This window comes from Lithobates pipiens, unplaced genomic scaffold (assembly GCF_037356315.1).
Source record: "Lithobates pipiens isolate NorthernLeopardFrog02 unplaced genomic scaffold, aLitPip1_a1.2 Scaffold_23, whole genome shotgun sequence".
NCBI lineage: Eukaryota > Metazoa > Chordata > Amphibia > Anura > Ranidae > Lithobates > Lithobates pipiens.
The window spans coordinates 47,680,019-47,697,504 of NW_027507785.1; the positions used below are offsets into that span (position 1 = coordinate 47,680,019).

General features: G+C 44.1%; 2 protein-coding genes across 2 annotated transcripts in view; one reads left to right on the plus strand and one right to left on the minus strand.

Annotated features, from left to right (window-relative positions):
- The window catches only part of RNF123 (ring finger protein 123), a gene marked incomplete at its 5' end in the record, with an annotated part of 258,140 nt that overhangs the window by 101,353 nt on the left and 139,301 nt on the right, over nucleotides 1–17,486 (minus strand).
- The window catches only part of IP6K1 (inositol hexakisphosphate kinase 1), a 36,085-nt gene continuing 35,599 nt past the window's right edge, over nucleotides 17,001–17,486 (plus strand). Inside the window, exon 1 of the mRNA XM_077451554.1 lies at nucleotides 17,001–17,136. The gene's annotated coding sequence lies outside the window, so the exon portion shown is untranslated. The remainder of the gene's footprint in view (nucleotides 17,137–17,486) is intronic.

Below are 17,486 nucleotides of genomic sequence, written 5' to 3' on the forward strand. Positions count from 1 at the left end.
CACACCAGAGTGAGCCCTGTACTGTCATCATCATCCCCTCCACACCAGAGTGACCCCTGTACTGTCATCCTCATCCCCTCCCCCACACCAGAGAGACCCCTGTACTGTCATCCCCTCCCCCACACCAGAGCGACCCCTGTACTGTCATCATCATCCCCTCCTCTACACCAGCGTGACCCCTGTACTGTCATCCTCATCCCCTCCTCCACACCAGAGTGACCCCTGTACTGTCATCCTCATCCCCTCCTCCACACCAGAGTGACCCCTGTACTCTCATCCTCATCCCCTCCCCCACACCAGAGTGACCCCTGTACTGTCATCCTCATCCCCTCCCCCACACCAGAGCGACCCCTGTACTGTCATCCTCATCCCCTCCCCCACACCAGAGTGACCCCTGTACCGTCACCCTCATCCCCTCCCCCACACCAGAGAGGCCCCTGTATTGTCATCCTCATCCCCACACCAGAGTGACCCCTGTACTGTCATCCTCATCCCCTCCCCCACAGCAGAGTGACCCCTGTACTGTCATCCTCATCCTCTCCTCCACACCAGAGTGACCCCTGTACCGTCATCCTCATCCCCTCCACACCAGAGCGACCCCTGTACCGTCATCCTCATCCACTCCTCCACACCAGAGCGACCCCTGTACTATCATCCTCATCCCCTCCTCCACACCAGAGAGACCCCTGTACTGTCATCATCCTCCGCTCCCCCACACCAGAGAAACCCCTGTACTGTCATCCCCTCCCCCACACCAGAGTGACCCCCTGTACCGTCATCCTCATCCCCTCCCCCACACCAGAGTGGCCCCTGTACTGTCATCCTCATCCCCTCCCCCACAGCAGAGTGACCCCTGTACTCTCATCCTCATCCCCTCCTCCACACCAGAGCGCCCCTGTACTCTCATCCTCATCCCCTCCTCCACACCAGAGCGCCCCTGTATTGTCATCCTCATCCCCTCCTCCACACCAGAATGACCCCTGTACTGTCATCTTCATCCTTTCCCCCACAGCAGAGTGACCCCTGTACTGTCATCTTCATCCTTTCCCCCACAGCAGAGTGACCCCTGTACTGTCATCCTTATCCTCTCCTCCACACCAGAATGACCCCTGTACCGTCATCCTCATCCCCTCCCCCACAGCAGAGTGACCCCTGTACTGTCATCCTCATCCACTCCTCCACACCAGAATGACCCCTGTACCGTCATCCTCATCCCCTCCCCCACAGCAGAGTGACCCCTGTACTGTCATCCTCATCCCCTCCTCCACACCAGAATGACCCCTGTACTGTCATCCTCATCCCCTCCTCCACACCAGAATGACCCCTGTACCGTCATCCTCATCCCCTCCTCCACACCAGAGCGCCCCTGTACTGTCATCCTCATCCCCTCCTCCACACCAAAGAGACCCCTGTACTCTCATCCTCATCCCCTCCCCTACACCAGAATGACCCCTGTACTCTCATCCTCATCCCCTCCTAACACTCCCCAGTAGCAAAAGCTCATCTCAATCTCCAGGTCTGTGGGCACCGGATATGGGATTCAATCAACCCCTCCTGAAATCCCCCCTATTGATGTCTATTGATGGGAGTCTTTTACCTGCTTCAAGTTGGTTCTGCATTCCTAGAGACTCGTATGGGAAGGGAATAAAAAGGCTGACAAATCCCCCTCAGTGTGTTCATCTAATGTCAAAAAAAAAAAAAAAAGAGGGCGAAAAAATATGAGGCCGAGGTCATGGGCATGCGGCTGCCCCTCTTAGTTTTTAAATATATTTCAATCGTTTTTTTATGTACCTCAGGAGATAAGAATTCAGGGACGCTGGCCTTTTTAAAATTTAAGACAGGAGTTTGAGCAGGAAGAGGGTGTACCACATAATATAGAAGAACCTTCTGGAAGGATTGGGGCCTATTCTATAAATAGGGGTCAGCTGAGGTAAATTGTCAGTGAGGCAGCGTCGGTACAGCGATCCCCCTCCCCCCCCCCACTTTGTCACGAGGTACTTTATGTGGTGTCGTCACCCTTTCAAATAAAGGGAGGGAACTTGTGGTTATACTTTGAGACCAGGCCTCTTTTTTAGATTTGTTGTTTACAAGTTAAAAACTGTTGTTTTTTTTTTGCTAGAAAATTACTTAGAACCCGCAAACATTATACATTTTTTTTAACACCCTAGACTAGAGAATAAAATGGCAGTCTGCAATACTTTCTGTAACACCGTATTTGCGCAGCGGTCTTAGAAGTGCACTTTTTTTGTGAAAAAGTCAACTTTTTTGAATGAAAAAATAAGACAACAGTAAAGTTAGTCCTTTTTTTATTTTTTTATTGTGAAAGATAATTTTACGCCAAGTAAATTGATGCCCAACATGTCACGCTTCAAAATTGCGCCCGCTTGTGGAATGGTGACAAACTTTTACCCATAAAAATCTCCATAGGCGGTGTTTAAAAAATTCTACTGGTTGCATGTTTTATGTTACAGAGGAGGTCTAGGTCTATAATTATTGCTCTCGCTCCACCGATCGCGGCAATACCTCACATGTGTGGTTTGAATACTGTTTTCCTATGCAGGCGCTACTCACCAGAGAGACCCCTGTACCGTCATCCTCATCCCCTCCTTCACACAAGAGAGACCACTGTACCGTCATCCTCATCCCTTCCCCCACACCAAAGTGACCACTGTACTGTCATCATCATCCCCTCCCCCACACCAGAGAGACCCCTGTACCATCATCCTCATCCCCTCCTCCACACCAGAGTGACCCCTGTACTGTCATCCTCATCCCCTCCTCCACACCAGATTGACCCCTGTACTGTCATCATCATCCCTCCTCCACACCAGAGAGACCCCTGTACTGTCATTCTTATCCCCTCCACACCAGATTGACCCCTGTACTGTCATCATCATCCCTCCTCCACACCAGAGAGACCCCTGTACTGTCATCCTTATCCCCTCCACACCAGAGCGACCCCGGTACCATCATCCTCATCCCCTCTACCACACCAGAGTGACCCCTGTACCGTCATCCTCATCCCCTCCTCTACACCAGAGCGACCCCTGTACCGTCATCCTCATACCCTCCACCACACCAGAGCGACCCCTGTATCGTCATCCTCATCCCCTCCTCCATACCAGAGTGACCCCTGTACCGTCATCCTCACCCCTGCTCCACACCAGAGCAACCTCTGTACCGCCATCCTCATCCCATCCCCTACACCAGAGAGTTTTAGTCACATTTTAGTCATCTCAGTTGTTTTAGTTGCATTTTAGTCATCTCAGTTGTTTTAGTTTTAGTCGTATTTTAGTCTTTTGACTAAAATTCCATTTTAGTTTTAGTCACATTTTAGTCGTCTCAATTGTTTTAGTTTTAGTCGTTTTTTTAGTCGACTAAAATAGTATTCATTTAGTTGACTAAAATGTTTTAGTCATTTTAGTTGACTAAATTAACACTCCCCAGTAGCAAAAGCTCATCTCAATCTCCAGGTCTTTGGGCACCGGATATGGGATTCAATCGACCCCTCACGAGATCCCCTCTATTGATGTCCATTGACGGGTGTCTTTTACCTGCTTCAAGTTGGTTCTGCATTCCTAGAGACTCGTATGGGAAGCGAATAAAAAGGCTGACAAATCCCCCTCAGTGTGTTCATCTAATGTCAAAAAAGAGGGCGAAAAAATATGAGGCCGAGGTCATGGGCATGCGGCTGCCCCTCTTAGTTTTTAAATATATTTCAATCGTTTTTTTATGTACCTCAGGAGATAAGAATTCAGGGACGCTGGCCTTTTTAAAATTTAAGACAGGAGTTTGAGCGGGAAGAGGGTGTACCACATAATATAGAAGAACCTTCTGGAAGGATTGGGGCCTATAATATAAATAGGGGTCAGCTGAGGTAAATTGTCAGTGAACCAGCGTCGGTACAGCGATCCCCCCCCACACACACACTTTGTCGTGAGGCACTTTATGTGGTGTCGTCACCCTTTCAAATAAAGGGAGGGAACTTGTGGTTATACTTTAAGACCAGGCCTCTTTTTTAGATTTGTTGTTTACAAGTTAAAAACAGTTTTTTTTGCTAGAAAATTACTTAGAACCCGCAAACATTATACATTTTTTTTTAACAGCCTAGAGAATAAAATGGCGGTCGATGCAATACTTTCTGTAACACTGTATTTGCGCAGCGGTCTTACAAGCGCACTTTTTTGTGAAAAAGTAAATTTTTTTTTAATTAAAAAATAAGACAACAGTAAAGTTAGCCCACTTTTTTTTTTTTATTGTGAAAGATAATGTTGCGCCGAGTAAATTGATGCCCAACATGTCACACTTCAAATTTGCGCCTGCCCGTGGAATGGTGACAAACTTTTACCCATAAAAATCTCCATAGGTGACGTTTGAAAAATTCTGCCGGTTGCATGTTTTGTGCTACAGAGGAGATCTAGGGCTAGAATTATTGCTCTTGCTCTACCGATCGCGGCAATACCTCACATGCGTGGTTTGAACACTGTTTTCATATGCAGGCGCTACTCACGTATGCGTTCGCTTCTCTGCGCAAGCTCAGCGGGACGGGGCACGTTTAAAATATTTTTTTTTTCTTATTTACTTTACCTTTTACTTTTTATTTTTACACTGTTTAAAAAAAAAATTTAAAAAAAGTGTCACTTTTATTCCTATTACAAATAATGTAAACATCCCTTGTAATAGAGAATAAGCATGACAGGTCCTCTTAAATATGAGATCTGGGGATCAAAAAGACCTCACATCTCATATTTACACTAAAATGCAATAAAAAAAACAAATTGTCATTTAAAAATATAAACCAAATAAATTGTCCCTTTAAGAGCTATAGGTAGAAGTGACATTTTGATGTCGCTTCCGCCCTGCAGTGTCACGGAGATGGGCGGGGGCCATCTTCCTCTCATTCGTCTCCATGTCAGCCCAGGGGGCAGACGTGATCGCCTTCGTCGCTGCCGGCGGCTCCGGTAAGGGGCAGAGGGCACCGGATCGCGGCGGGAGGAGGGGGCCCTCTCCCACCACTGATTAAAGTGATCTCGCAGCGAATCCGCTGCAGAGACCAGTTCTATCTTGTAGCCAACCGAACACGGGGATACCGGGGTTATGGCAGCTAGCTGCTGCCATAACAACAATATCCATCCCCAAAGTAGGGATGTTCATCAGTGCGCAGCTGGGGCCACCCATGTGTTAGCGGTAAAGCGCTGCTCGTTTTAGCGGCGCTTTACCGCTGTTTAAGCATCGCTTTTCAGCCGCTAGCAGGGCACTTTTAACCCCAAAAGAGGCGGTTAAAAACTCCCATGTTGTGGCGCTTCCAAAGCACTTTACAGGCCCCTTCGGAAGCACCGCCCATCCATTGCAATGGGCAGGGGTGTTTTGGGGGTGCTGTATACAGCGCACCCAAACCAACCCAAAGATACTGCTTGCAGGACTTTTTCTAGCGTCCCGCAAGCACACTCAGTCTCAGTGTGAAAGCACCCACTGTAATGAATGGGAGGCATTTTTCAGGCACTTTATAGGCGCTATTTCTAGCGTTAAAATGCCTGAAAACGGCCTCAGTTTGAAAGGGGTCTAAGGGGGTTATTTACGAAAGGCAAATCCACTTTGCACTGCAAGTTCACTTGGAAGTGCAGTCGCTCTAAATCTTAGGGGTAGATCTGAAATGAGTGGAAGCTCTGCTGATTTTATCATCCAATCATGTGCAAGCTAAAATGCTGTTTCCTTGCATGTCCCCCTCGGATCTACAGCAACTTTGCTTCCAAGTGCACTTGCATTTCAAACTGTATTTTCCTTTAGTAAATAACTCCCTAAGTGTTTTATCTCAAATCCTTAAAAGGGAAGTAAACCCTTCCAAACAACTTGGACCTATAGGTAAGCCTAGATTAAGGCTTACCTGTAGGTCCAAGCAATATCTCCTAAACCTATATGGTTTAGGAGATATTTGCCCGAAAATGGGCACCGCTGTCTACGGCGCATGCGCCGTAGACAGCGGCGCGCAGGCGCACTAAATGCGGCAAATCCAAGAATGGATTTGCCAAATTTGTCGACTCCCGTGCGCATGCGCGGGAGTGACGTCATCGCGGCTTCGCCGTATGACAGCAACGGAGCTGCGAGGCGCGACTCCCGTGCGCATGCGCGGGAGTGACGTCATCGCGGTTGCGCCGCTGTCATTGGTCGGAGCTGCGAGACGCCACCAGCAAGATGGACGCGGCGGACTACAGGGATCAGCGGCGACTTCGCTGGCTCCTGTGTCAGGTAAGTGACACATAATGAGCTACTATGCGATGCATAGTAGTCCATTATGCTTTACCTTTGCAGGGAAAAAAAGAGGAAGTAAACCCATCAGGGTTTACTTCCTCTTTAAGGGTACTTTCACACTGCCAGCGCTCCAGTGTTGGCGGTAAAGCGCCGAAAAAAAAAAGTAGCGCTTTACCGCCAACGCTGGAGCGCTGGCAGTGTGAAAGTACCCTTAAGGATTTGAACTAAAACACTTAGGGAGTTATTTACTAAAGGAAAATACAGTTTGCACTGCAAGTGCACTTGGAAACAAAGTTGCTGTAGATCCGAGGGGGACATGCAAGGAAACAGCATTTTAGACCTGGACAATCAGTAGAATTCTTTCGGAGCCCCGAAAGCATCCAATGCACAAGACAAGAGAGTCGTTCAACTAATGCTTAGTTTTAATGGTAAGAATCGCAACAAAATGACCCCACACAGAGAACATTAAGTGATCATGGTGAAATCACTTTTGTGATTTAAGAGGGGATTGAAGGAGGAGAAAGAGTTAATATGCCTAAAACTTTAATGTAGCTGACAGAGGAATATCTTTATTTCGGGGTCTTGTTTGTCACGATGACCACAGCATAGATAAGGTCTGGTAAGAACTGGTTTTGAAATTATGTCTTCAGACAAAGTCAGAACATCAGCATTAAATAGTTTAAATTACCGTATGTTTTTAGATAATATCTCCTGTCAGTTAAAATACTAGTTTAGACTATGTCTGAGATGCTATATGTTTGTATAGGAATTATGTGTCATGTGATGAACTCTGTCCTCCCTCCCTCCTTTCTCTTTAACTTGTGCAATATTCTTTGTTCTACTGATTGTCCAGGTCTAAGCAGATTTAACCCTTTCAAGTACAGATAAATTAAATAAGCTTGAACAAAAACCAGGCACATTAAAATTAACATCCCTGCCTGTCAGAAACCAAGAGAAATTGGAGCCAAAAAAAATCACCAAACTTCCTAGTCCCTTAAGGCCGGGTTCACACTATAGCGATGCGGGAACGCCGCGAATCCGCGGCGTTTTCCCGCATCGCTCACCTCCCGCCGGCAGTTCACACCGCCCTATGCGGACGGCTGGGAGTGTCAATGTTATGTCAATGACACCCCCAGATCCGTCGGCATATCGCAGTGCGATCTGCCGACTCGCACAGGAATCAGATCGCATGGTGTGAACCCCCATGCGATCCGATTCCGTTGCGGACCCAAAAAAGGGTCCCGTGCGAGTTTGCTGCGGGAGCGCTGCGAGTTCAGCCATACTATCTGTATGGCTGAACTCGCAGCGCTACGGAGATCGGATGTGATTTGCTGTGCGAATCACATCCGGATCTCCCCCCGCAGCGGTGTGAACCGGGCCTAAAGCGGTTCCACCCATCTTTGGAAATATCTCTCACTTCAGCTTGGAGGTTTGACACCTCCTTTCGGTGTTTATCAATTATGTCGTCATAATCCAGTATTTCAATCCTGGTATTATGAATCCACGTGCAGCACTCATAGTCCTCTGTTACGTTAGAGTCCAGTCAGAGCAGCTCTGGATTCAATAGCTTCTTTGTGCATATCTAGTTGTTTACGAATAGCCCTTTGTTCAATACTTAACAGTTTGATGTCTACAGAATTCTTTCCCATAATTTCATCCATAATTTTGGAGTAGTTATTCAATCTTTTCATTATTTCTATTCCCCATCCTGTCCATGAGGGAAACCATGCCCAGACTTAGTCTTTTATCAGAAAACAATTCTTTTTTTCACAATATGTTTAAGGGGGTACCTGGGGTATGTGCTAGCTCTCAAAAGATGTTGGTGCTTTCCTTTTTCATCCACTATGATTCCCATTGCTGGAAGCAATGAGGCCAAATAACACCACTCACGGGTACCAACCGGTATCCATGGATAGCATTCTTTGCTGCAACATACATATACACTATTCCCTGGGTAAAATTATCGTTGTGCTTATAGTATCCTGAAAACTTTCAGAAACAGCGGCCATGGTCAACTGGTTCAAAATGAAACTCGCAGGGTTGTTGATAGCCAGCTCCCTGATTCAAAACGGTATTTAAATTTGTATTAAGTTCTGTTATATTTACAGGGGCAGCTAATAGAGGAATTTGGAGTGTGCTTGGATGCAATTTACAACATACCCAACATTTGTCATAACCTGACTTCGGGGCATAAGAATACTTATACTGAACTAACATTTTATTAGTAGGGTATGAGTCCTTTGGGCCCTCCACGTTGGATTCCCTCCTTTGTCTAGTTACTGTGCCCAAGTCCACAGGATGATAGATACAGTTAGGCCGCGTACACACGGGCGGACCGTATGGCCTACTTAGTCCGTCGAAACACATTTCAGCGGACAGTCCGCTCGTACTAAGTATTTCGGAATTTCCGTAATTCTGTCCGTCATACTTTGGTTTCAGCGGACAATCCGCTCGTCAGTAGGCTAGTTCGACGGACTAAGAATGGCGCATGCTCAGAAAGGATTTACACGGCGGAAGGGTGCATTGCTGTGTATTGGACTTCCTATTTCTAGTCCCGTTGTACGTGCTGTACACGTCATCGCGCAAGCTTTCGTCGGACTGTTTGGCTATCCGTGTGTGGTCAAGTCCGTTCATTCGAAAGTAGGACGGACTGTCCGTCGGATTGTATGACGGACTAAGTAGGCCATACAGTCCGCCCGTGTGTACGCGGCTTCAGTGATGATCCATGTGAGCAGAAATACCATCAATGTCAGCATAAAGACTAGACACAAGGCTTTCCCAAAAGTCTATTGTGAGAGAAGTGAGGTCATCTTTTTAAGAGTCTTATTATCACCTGTTTCACTCGCTCTTCGAGGATTTGCATCACCTGCTTGACCTCCTTTATCTGTGTCTTGCTTCTCGGTCCTTTATGGTATTTTCTTTATCCTCTCGTCGTGGATCCAGGCTCCGGATAGTTCCATGAGGACAGCAGGTTCTGGTCACTGCGACTACGCAAGTGGGCGTTCCAAAAGGGTAATTGTGCTTCTTGGTCCGGTTCAGCAGGCGAATTACGACCACATCTCCGGGTTGGAACTCGTGTGTTGGTTCCTGTGAGGGTAATAGAAAAATAATACTTTACCGTAGATGCCATTCAACTTCATAATCAACTTTCTACAATATCCTTCCTGTATCAAACTTAGATCTCTCTGCTCTATTACCAAGGGTTTCTTAATCCAGGGCATGGGTAAAGGTCGACCGATCAGGATCTTAAAAGTGTACAAGTGATTGGTCATGGAAGGGGTCATTCTTATTTCTGCTAAAACCACAGGTAGCACAGTTTTCCATTTGGCAAATGTGCCACCCGTAGCTTCCCTTATTTTATCTTTAATTGTTCAGTTCATTCTTTCCACTATATCTGAACTCTGTGGGTATTTAAATGAATAGAGGTGTGCATCTATCACAGGGTGGTGTCTGTGGATACACTAAGAAAATTAAACAAATGGCACGTCCTGGTTATCACTTTACAAATATAAGCATTTTCAGGAAATGGGGAATTGAGGAAAAAAAAATAAAAAATATATAGATAAGAGAACCTTCACATAAAAGACCTCAAAAGAAAAATGTGGGTTCAATTGGACTTTTTAGGCATAAAAGGAGTTGTAAAAAACAACCGATATGTTCAAGAGAAATTATCTCTATTTATTATCAAAGCAGATTACATATAAAATGTGAACAATCAAAATTAAAAATACAAATACAAAAAAGTTTTTTCCTCCTTATACATACACATTTAAGACCTAATTGATATCCTATCAACGATAATCCACTCAAAATTTCCAAAAAGGAAAACAGAAATACACATTTATATAAATATAAACTAGAGGATATCAAATATACAGTTGAAACTTAAATATGTTCTGGTGCTCTACATGTTTCGCGTCTATTGAATAACGCTTCTTCAGGAGCTGATAACAGTATTATTCCTTCGTAGGTGTGTCCCAAACAGGGAAACCAAGCCAACGAAAGAGGCAAAAAGGTTGACGAAGTTTCAAAAAACCATTCTTTCCAAAATAAAGGAAAAGGGGAGGAGGGGAGTAGAAATTGGAGGAAAAATGAGAATGTAGGTTTAAAAAAACGATGGGATCACTTCAACATTGTGCTGAGCCCTAGGGCTTCAAGCATACGGATTATATTATCGTTGATAGGATATCAATTAGGTCTTAAATGTGTATGTATAAGGAGGAAAAAACTTTTTTGTATTTGTATTTTTAATTTTGATTGTTCACATTTTATATGTAATCTGCTTTGATAATAAACAGAGATAATCTCTCTTGAACATATCGGTTGTTTTTTACAACTCTTTTTATGCCTAAAAAGTCCAATTGAACCCACATTTTTCTTTTGAGGTCTTTTATGTGAAGGTTCTCTTATCTATATATATATATATTTTTTTTTCCCTAATTCCCCATTTCCTGAAAATGCTTATATTTGTAAAGTGAACTCTGTGGGTGATATGGAATTTCCACTCTATTTGCAAACTATTTCAGCTGTAGCTTTCCATCCTTTATGTCCTATGCCATGGTACTTTGAGATGAATTAAGGTCCACTTGCTTTTGGTATGCCTGGTTTCCCCACTTTGGCAATGAGTCCAGTCTCAGGACTCATTGTCAGACCCTGTTTATGCCAATAGGCTAGATATTCTGGTGAAGCCGTAGCCTATAGGTCCTGCAAAAACGGTTTCCAGGGCAAAGGTGGAGGTGTAAGGGGGGGGGGGGGGCATTTGGATAAAAGGTGGGACCGTCAAAGCAGCTTGTTTAGCAGCGGCATCGGCCAGTGCATTTCCCTTTGAAATGTCAACAGTAGTGTGTTCTTCCATTGGGTGACCTGATGTAAATGATGTAGCCATTTCTACAGCCATGGCACAAGAGGCCAAAGCCCTCAGACACATCGGCATGCCTTGTACCGGAACTGGGACTACTCTAGAAAAAAGGATACAAGTCTCAGCCTTCCTCCATGCTCTTGGACCCCAGCCATGGTTTTACAATTGTCCATTGCAAAAAAAGAAACACTTTACAATATGCAAGTAATCCCAGACCAGGAGCCATTATCATAGCAGTTTTAAGATGCACAAAGCATTAACATTTGCATCATTCCATTTCACAAGATCAGGACTGTCAGGTACAACATCTTGTCTCAGCAAGTTATCATAGTAGGAGCAATCTGGTATCCATTGGCAGTAGTAACCAATCAGACCTAAGAAGTTTAACACTTCCTTCTTGGTATGTGGGCACGGCAGACCCACTGGAGCCACAGCTCACTTGTGACCGATTCTCCTTTCACCATGGGACAGAGTAAAATCAAGACACTCAACAGTTTCCTGACACCATTGCAACTTTTCCTTAGACACTTTGTGACCTGCCTATGCTAAATGTTCTAACAGTAAAACAGTCTTTTTGACAGGCTTCCTGGGAGGGACCACACAACAGTAGATCATTGAAGAGGGACTGAACCATGGCTAGGTGCCTAAAGCCGCGTACACACGGGCGGACTGTCTGGCCAACTTAGTCCGTCAGACAATCCGACGGACAGTCCGTCCTACTTTCGAATGAACGGACTTGACCACACACGGATGCACAAACAGTCCGTCGAAAGCTTGCGCGATGACGTGTACAGCACGTACGACGGGACTAGAAATAGGAAGTCCAATACACAGCAATGCAACCTTTCGCCATGTAAATCCTTTCTGAGCATGCGCCATACTTAGTCCGTCGAAACCAAAGTCTGACGGACAGTATTACGGAAATTCTGAAATACTTAGTATGCCAGACTGCACGCTGAAAAAGTCCGCTGAAGCCCACACACGAGCGGACTGTCCGCTGAAATGTGTTTCGACGGACTAAGTTGGCCAGACAGTCCGCCCGTGTGTACGCGGCTTAAGACTGTAAGGTGGCCTGGAGAGCTATTGAGTAGACCAGTGATTCTCAACCAGGGTTCCTTCAGCATTGGGCAATTTCTGCCTCTTAGATAAGTTTCCACTGACACCATTGATCTTTTTAGCTCTCTGTAAGTAGGTAATTCTTCCCAATGACCACAAGTGTAAGGACCATTCTTCCAACTGACCACAAGTGTAAGGACCATTCTTCCCAATGACCACAAGTGTAAGGACCGTTCTTCCAACTGACCACAAGTGTAAGGACCGTTCTTCCCAATGACCACAAGTGTAAGGACCATTCTTCCCAATGACCACAAGTGTAAGGACCATTCTTCCCAATGACCACAAGTGTAAGGACCATTCTTCCCACTGACCACAAGTGTAAGGACCATTCTTCCCAATGACCACAAGTGTAAGGACCATTCTTCCCACTGACCACAAGTGTAAGGACCGTTCTTCCCAATGACCACAAGTGTAAGGACCATTCTTCCCAATGACCACAAGTGTAAGGACCATTCTTCCCAATGACCACAAGTGTAAGGACCATTCCTCTCACTGACCATCACACTATTGTATCATGAGTACAAGAATGAAAACAAAAAAAATACTGCGCTTACCTAAAAACCCAACCAGAGCGCAGTTATATTTTTTGTTTAATGTATCATGAGTTGTAGATTTCTAATTTTTAGCAGGGGTTCCCTGAGACCGGAGAACTATTTCAACGGTTCCTCTGTGTTGAAAAGGTTGAGAAAGACTGGAGTAGACTGTAGGTGATTCTATATACAGTAGCCATGACAAGCGATTCCACGTTATCTGGCGCCCTCTATAGGAAATAAAATTGTAGTAGTGTCTCTTCATCAACAGGGATGGAGAAAAAAACATTACTTAAATCAATAACTGAAAAACACACTGCCAAGGCAGGTATGGAGGTAACAAGAGATGGTACAATAGGGGCAATTGGAATGGCAAGGTTATTTATGGCTTGGGGATCCTGCACAAACCTGTATGATTCATCCTTCTTTTTGACTGGGTTTATGGAAGTGTTATAAGGCAATATGATGGGTCTTAATATTCCTTGTTTCAGGAATTGCTCAATAATGGGCCTGATGCCTTCCTCCTTCTCTTTGGAGAGATGGTACTTCTTGTGGTAAACTGGGGATACTCCTTGTTTTAGTCTTCTTTGTAAGGAGTACATGAAATGTATCCTATATCAAGATTGTCTTCAGGCCCGAGGGGGTGGTCCTGTGGAAATGGGGAAGGGACTTCAGTTTGAAAGAATATTGGTAATTCTATGGCTACTATGGTTAGTAAAAAAAAATCGCAATAAGCATTTATTGATTGGTTTGCGCAAAAGTTATAGCGTCTACAAAATAGGGGATCGTTTTATGGCATTTTTATTAATAATTCTTTTTTTTTTAACTAGTAATGGCGGTGATCAGCGATTTTTATCGTGACTGCGACATTATGGCGGACACATCGGACATTTTTGACACATTTTTGGGACCATTGTCATTTATACAGTAATCAGTGCTATACAAATGCAGGGATTCTTGTGTAAATGACACTGGCAGTGAAGGGGGTTAACCACCAGGGGGCAATGTAGGGGTTAAGTGTGTCCTGGGGCGTGTTTCTAACTGTGGGGGGGGCGTGGCTACATGTGACACGTCACTGATCTCTGCTCCAATCACAGGGAGCGCTGATCGGTGACACTGTCACTAGGCAGAATGGGGAGTTGCTTCTTTACATTAGCATCTCCCCGTTCTTCCTCTCTGTGAGACGATCGTGGGTATCCCCGTGGCGATCGAGTCCACGGGACCTGCGATCCGACTCACCGAGGTCCCAACCGGCGCGCACCCGATGGCGCAGCTGCAAATTTAAAGGGATGTAACTGTATGCCCATTTGCCTGTCCGTGCCATTCTGCCGACGTACATCGTCGTGCGCCGGTCGGGAACCGGTTAAGAGGTCCTGTAATGCTTTTTTTTTTCTATTACGAGGTTTACATTCCTTGTAATAAGACCCCAATTTTTATTTTTTTTTTAACTGTGTCAAAATATAAAATTTAAAGTAAAATAAATAAGAAAAAAAAATGTTTAAAGCGCCCCGTCTCGCCGAGCTCATGCTAATTTTTTTAAATGACCAAATGTTTCTTTTTTTTTTATGTGTAAATATGAGATGTGAGGTCTTTTTGAACCCCAGATCTCAAATTTAAGAGGTCCTGTCATGTTTTTTTTTTCTATTACAAGGGAGGTTTACATTCCTTGTAATAGGACCCTAAAATTAAAAAAAAATAATAAAAACTGTGTCAAAATAAAAAACTGAAAGTAAAATAAATAAAAAAAAAATGTTTAAAGTGCCCTGTCCCCGCCGAGCTTGCGCTAATTATTTTAAATGACCAAATTAAAAAAATAATAATAATTTTTTGTGTAAATATGAGATGTGAGGTCTTTTTGACCTCCAGATCTCATATTTAAGAGGTCCTGTCATGCTTTTTTTTTCTATTACAAGGGAGGTTTACATTCCTTGTAATAGGACCCCAAAATTTTTATTTTTTTTAAAAACCGTGTCAAAATAAAAATTTAAAGTAAAATAAATAAGAAAAAAAAAGTTTACAGGGCCTGTCCCGCCGAGCTCGCTCTAATTTTTTTAAATGACCAAATGTTTTTTTTTTTTTTTTAAGTGTAAATATGAGAGGTGAGGTCTTTTTGACCCCCAGATCTCATATTTAAGAGGTCCAGTCATGCTTTTTTTCTATTACAAGGGAGGTTTACATTCCTTGTAATATATAGGACCCCAATTTTTTTTTTAAACTGTGTCAAAATAAAATATTGAAAGTAAAATAAATAAGAAAAAAAATGTTTAAAGCGCCCCGTCCCCGCCGAGCTTGCGCTGATTATTTTAAATGACCAAATGTAAAAAAAAATAATATTTTTTTTGTGTAAATATGAGATGTGAGGTCTTTTTGAACCCCAGATCTCAAATTTAAGAGGTCCTGTCATGCTTTTTTTCTATTGCAAGGGAGGTTTACATTCCTTGTAATAGGACCCTAAAATTAATTTTTTTTTTTTTTAAACTGTGTTAAAATAAAAAACTGAAAGTAAAATAAATTAAAAAAAAATGTTTAAAGCGCCCCATCCCCGCCGAGCTTGTGCTAATTTCTTTCAGTGTAAATATGAGATGTGAAGTCTTTTTGACCCCCAGATCTCATATTTAAGAGGTCCTGTCATGTTTTTTTTTTCTATTGCAAGGGAGGTTTACATTCCTTGTAATAGGACCCCAAAATTTTTAATTTTTTTTTAAAACTGTGTCAAAATAAAAAATTGAAAGTAAAATAAATAAGAAAAAAAAAATGTTTACAGGGTCTGTCCCCGCCGAGCTTGTGCTAATTTTTTTTCAGTGTAAATATGAGATGTGAAGTCTTTTTGACCCCCAGATCTCATATTTAAGAGGTCCTGTCATGTTTTTTTTTTCTATTGCAAGGGAGGTTTACATTCCTTGTAATAGGACCCCAAATTTTTTTAGTTTTTTTTTAAAACTGTGTCAAAATAAAAAATTGAAAGTAAAATAAATAGGAAAAAAAATGTTTACAGGGCCCGTCCCTCCGAGCTTGCACTAATTTTTTTAAATTACCAAATGTTTATTTTTTTTATTTTTATTTTTTTTTTTAAGTGTAAATATGAGAGGTGAGGTCTTTTTGACCCTCCAGATCTCATATTTAGGAGGTCCTGTCATGCTTTTTTTTCTATTACAAGGGATTATTATTTTTTTTTTAAAGAATAATGCAAAAATAAAAATTAAAAGGAAAATTAAATAAGAAAAATGTTTTTTTTTAAATGCGCCCCATCCCGCCGACCCCGCTCGCAGAAGCGAACGCACCAGACCTCCTCCGTAACTCAAAACATGCAACCTGTAGAATTTTTGTAAACACCGCCTATGGAGATTTGATAAGGGTAAAAGTTTGTTGCCATTCGACAAGCGGGCGCAATTTTGAAGCGCGACATGTTGGGTATCAATTTACTCGGCGTAACATTATCTTTTTCACAATATTAAAAAAATAAATTGAGCTGACTTTACTGTTGTCTTATTTTTTAATTAAAAAAAAAGTGTATTTTTTTTTTTTAAAGTGCGCTTGTAAGACCGCTGTGCAAATACGGTGTGACAGAGATTTTTGCAACGACCACCATATTCTCTGGGGTGTTAGAAAAAAAAAAAATGATTTTAATTTGTAAACCAAAAAGTGTAAAAAAAGAGTCTCGGGGCTGAAGTGGTTAAACATATTTTTTTATGGGGGGGGGGTGGTAAGTGCTTGGGTGTAACTTTAATTTTTTTACACTGTATTTGAATTTTTTTTTAACTAAACTTTATTTTTCATCACATGACAAAATATTCCCATATATGGTGCATTGTATCATGTCTGCTATAACCATGTATTTTTATAATAATAATAATAATAATAATAATAGTGTGTGTGACTGTACATTAGAGTGTAAGCTCCTGTGGTGCAGAGACTGATGTGATTGGCTGAGCATCCTCTGTACAGCACTGCGGTATAGGTCAGAGCGATAATCACACGATGAGCAGTTTTCGCAGCGGCCGCTAGGTGGAGCCGACGAGCGGCGCTCTTACGTCCTCGGGATTTAGCAGACGTCCCACGGTTTCTGCGCTCAGCCAATCAGAAAGCGGCAGGTCGCAGCGAATGACAGCAGCGGCAGGGGGCGGGGTTTCGGAGGTGTGATGGACAGGGATGCCGTTGAATAAAGGAGGGGGCGGGTGCCTGGGTCGGCTGCTCATTGGTGAAAGCTTTGCGCGTTGCCATGACAGCGAGAGCTGGCGCCGCCTTATGCCCGGCTGGCGGCCATCTTGTTGTTGATGTGAAGCGGGCCGGAGCGGGTGAGAGGAGCCGGGTCCGGAGGAGACACCCGCGGGCAACCGCCCTCCCTATTCCCAGCCGGGAGCCGCGCCGGGGAGGCGGACAGAGGTGAGAGGAGAGCCGCCATACTGACTGCGTGTCACTGAGGAGAGTGGGGGGAGGGGTCATTGGAGGGGGAGGGGACATGGAGGAGGGGGGACTGAGACACATGGAGGAGGGGCGGGGATGAATGGAGGAGGCGGAGTCACGGGAGAGGGAGTGGTCAATAGAGTGGTGGAAGGGAAGCACATGGAGGAGGGGGTCACTGGGGGAGGGGACTGAGGCACATGGAGGAGGGGTCACTGGGGGAGGGGACTGAGGCACATGGAGGAGGGGTCACTGGGGGAGGGGACTGAGGCACATGGAGGAGGGGTCACTGGGGGAGGGGACTGAGGTACATGGAGGAGGGGTCACTGGGG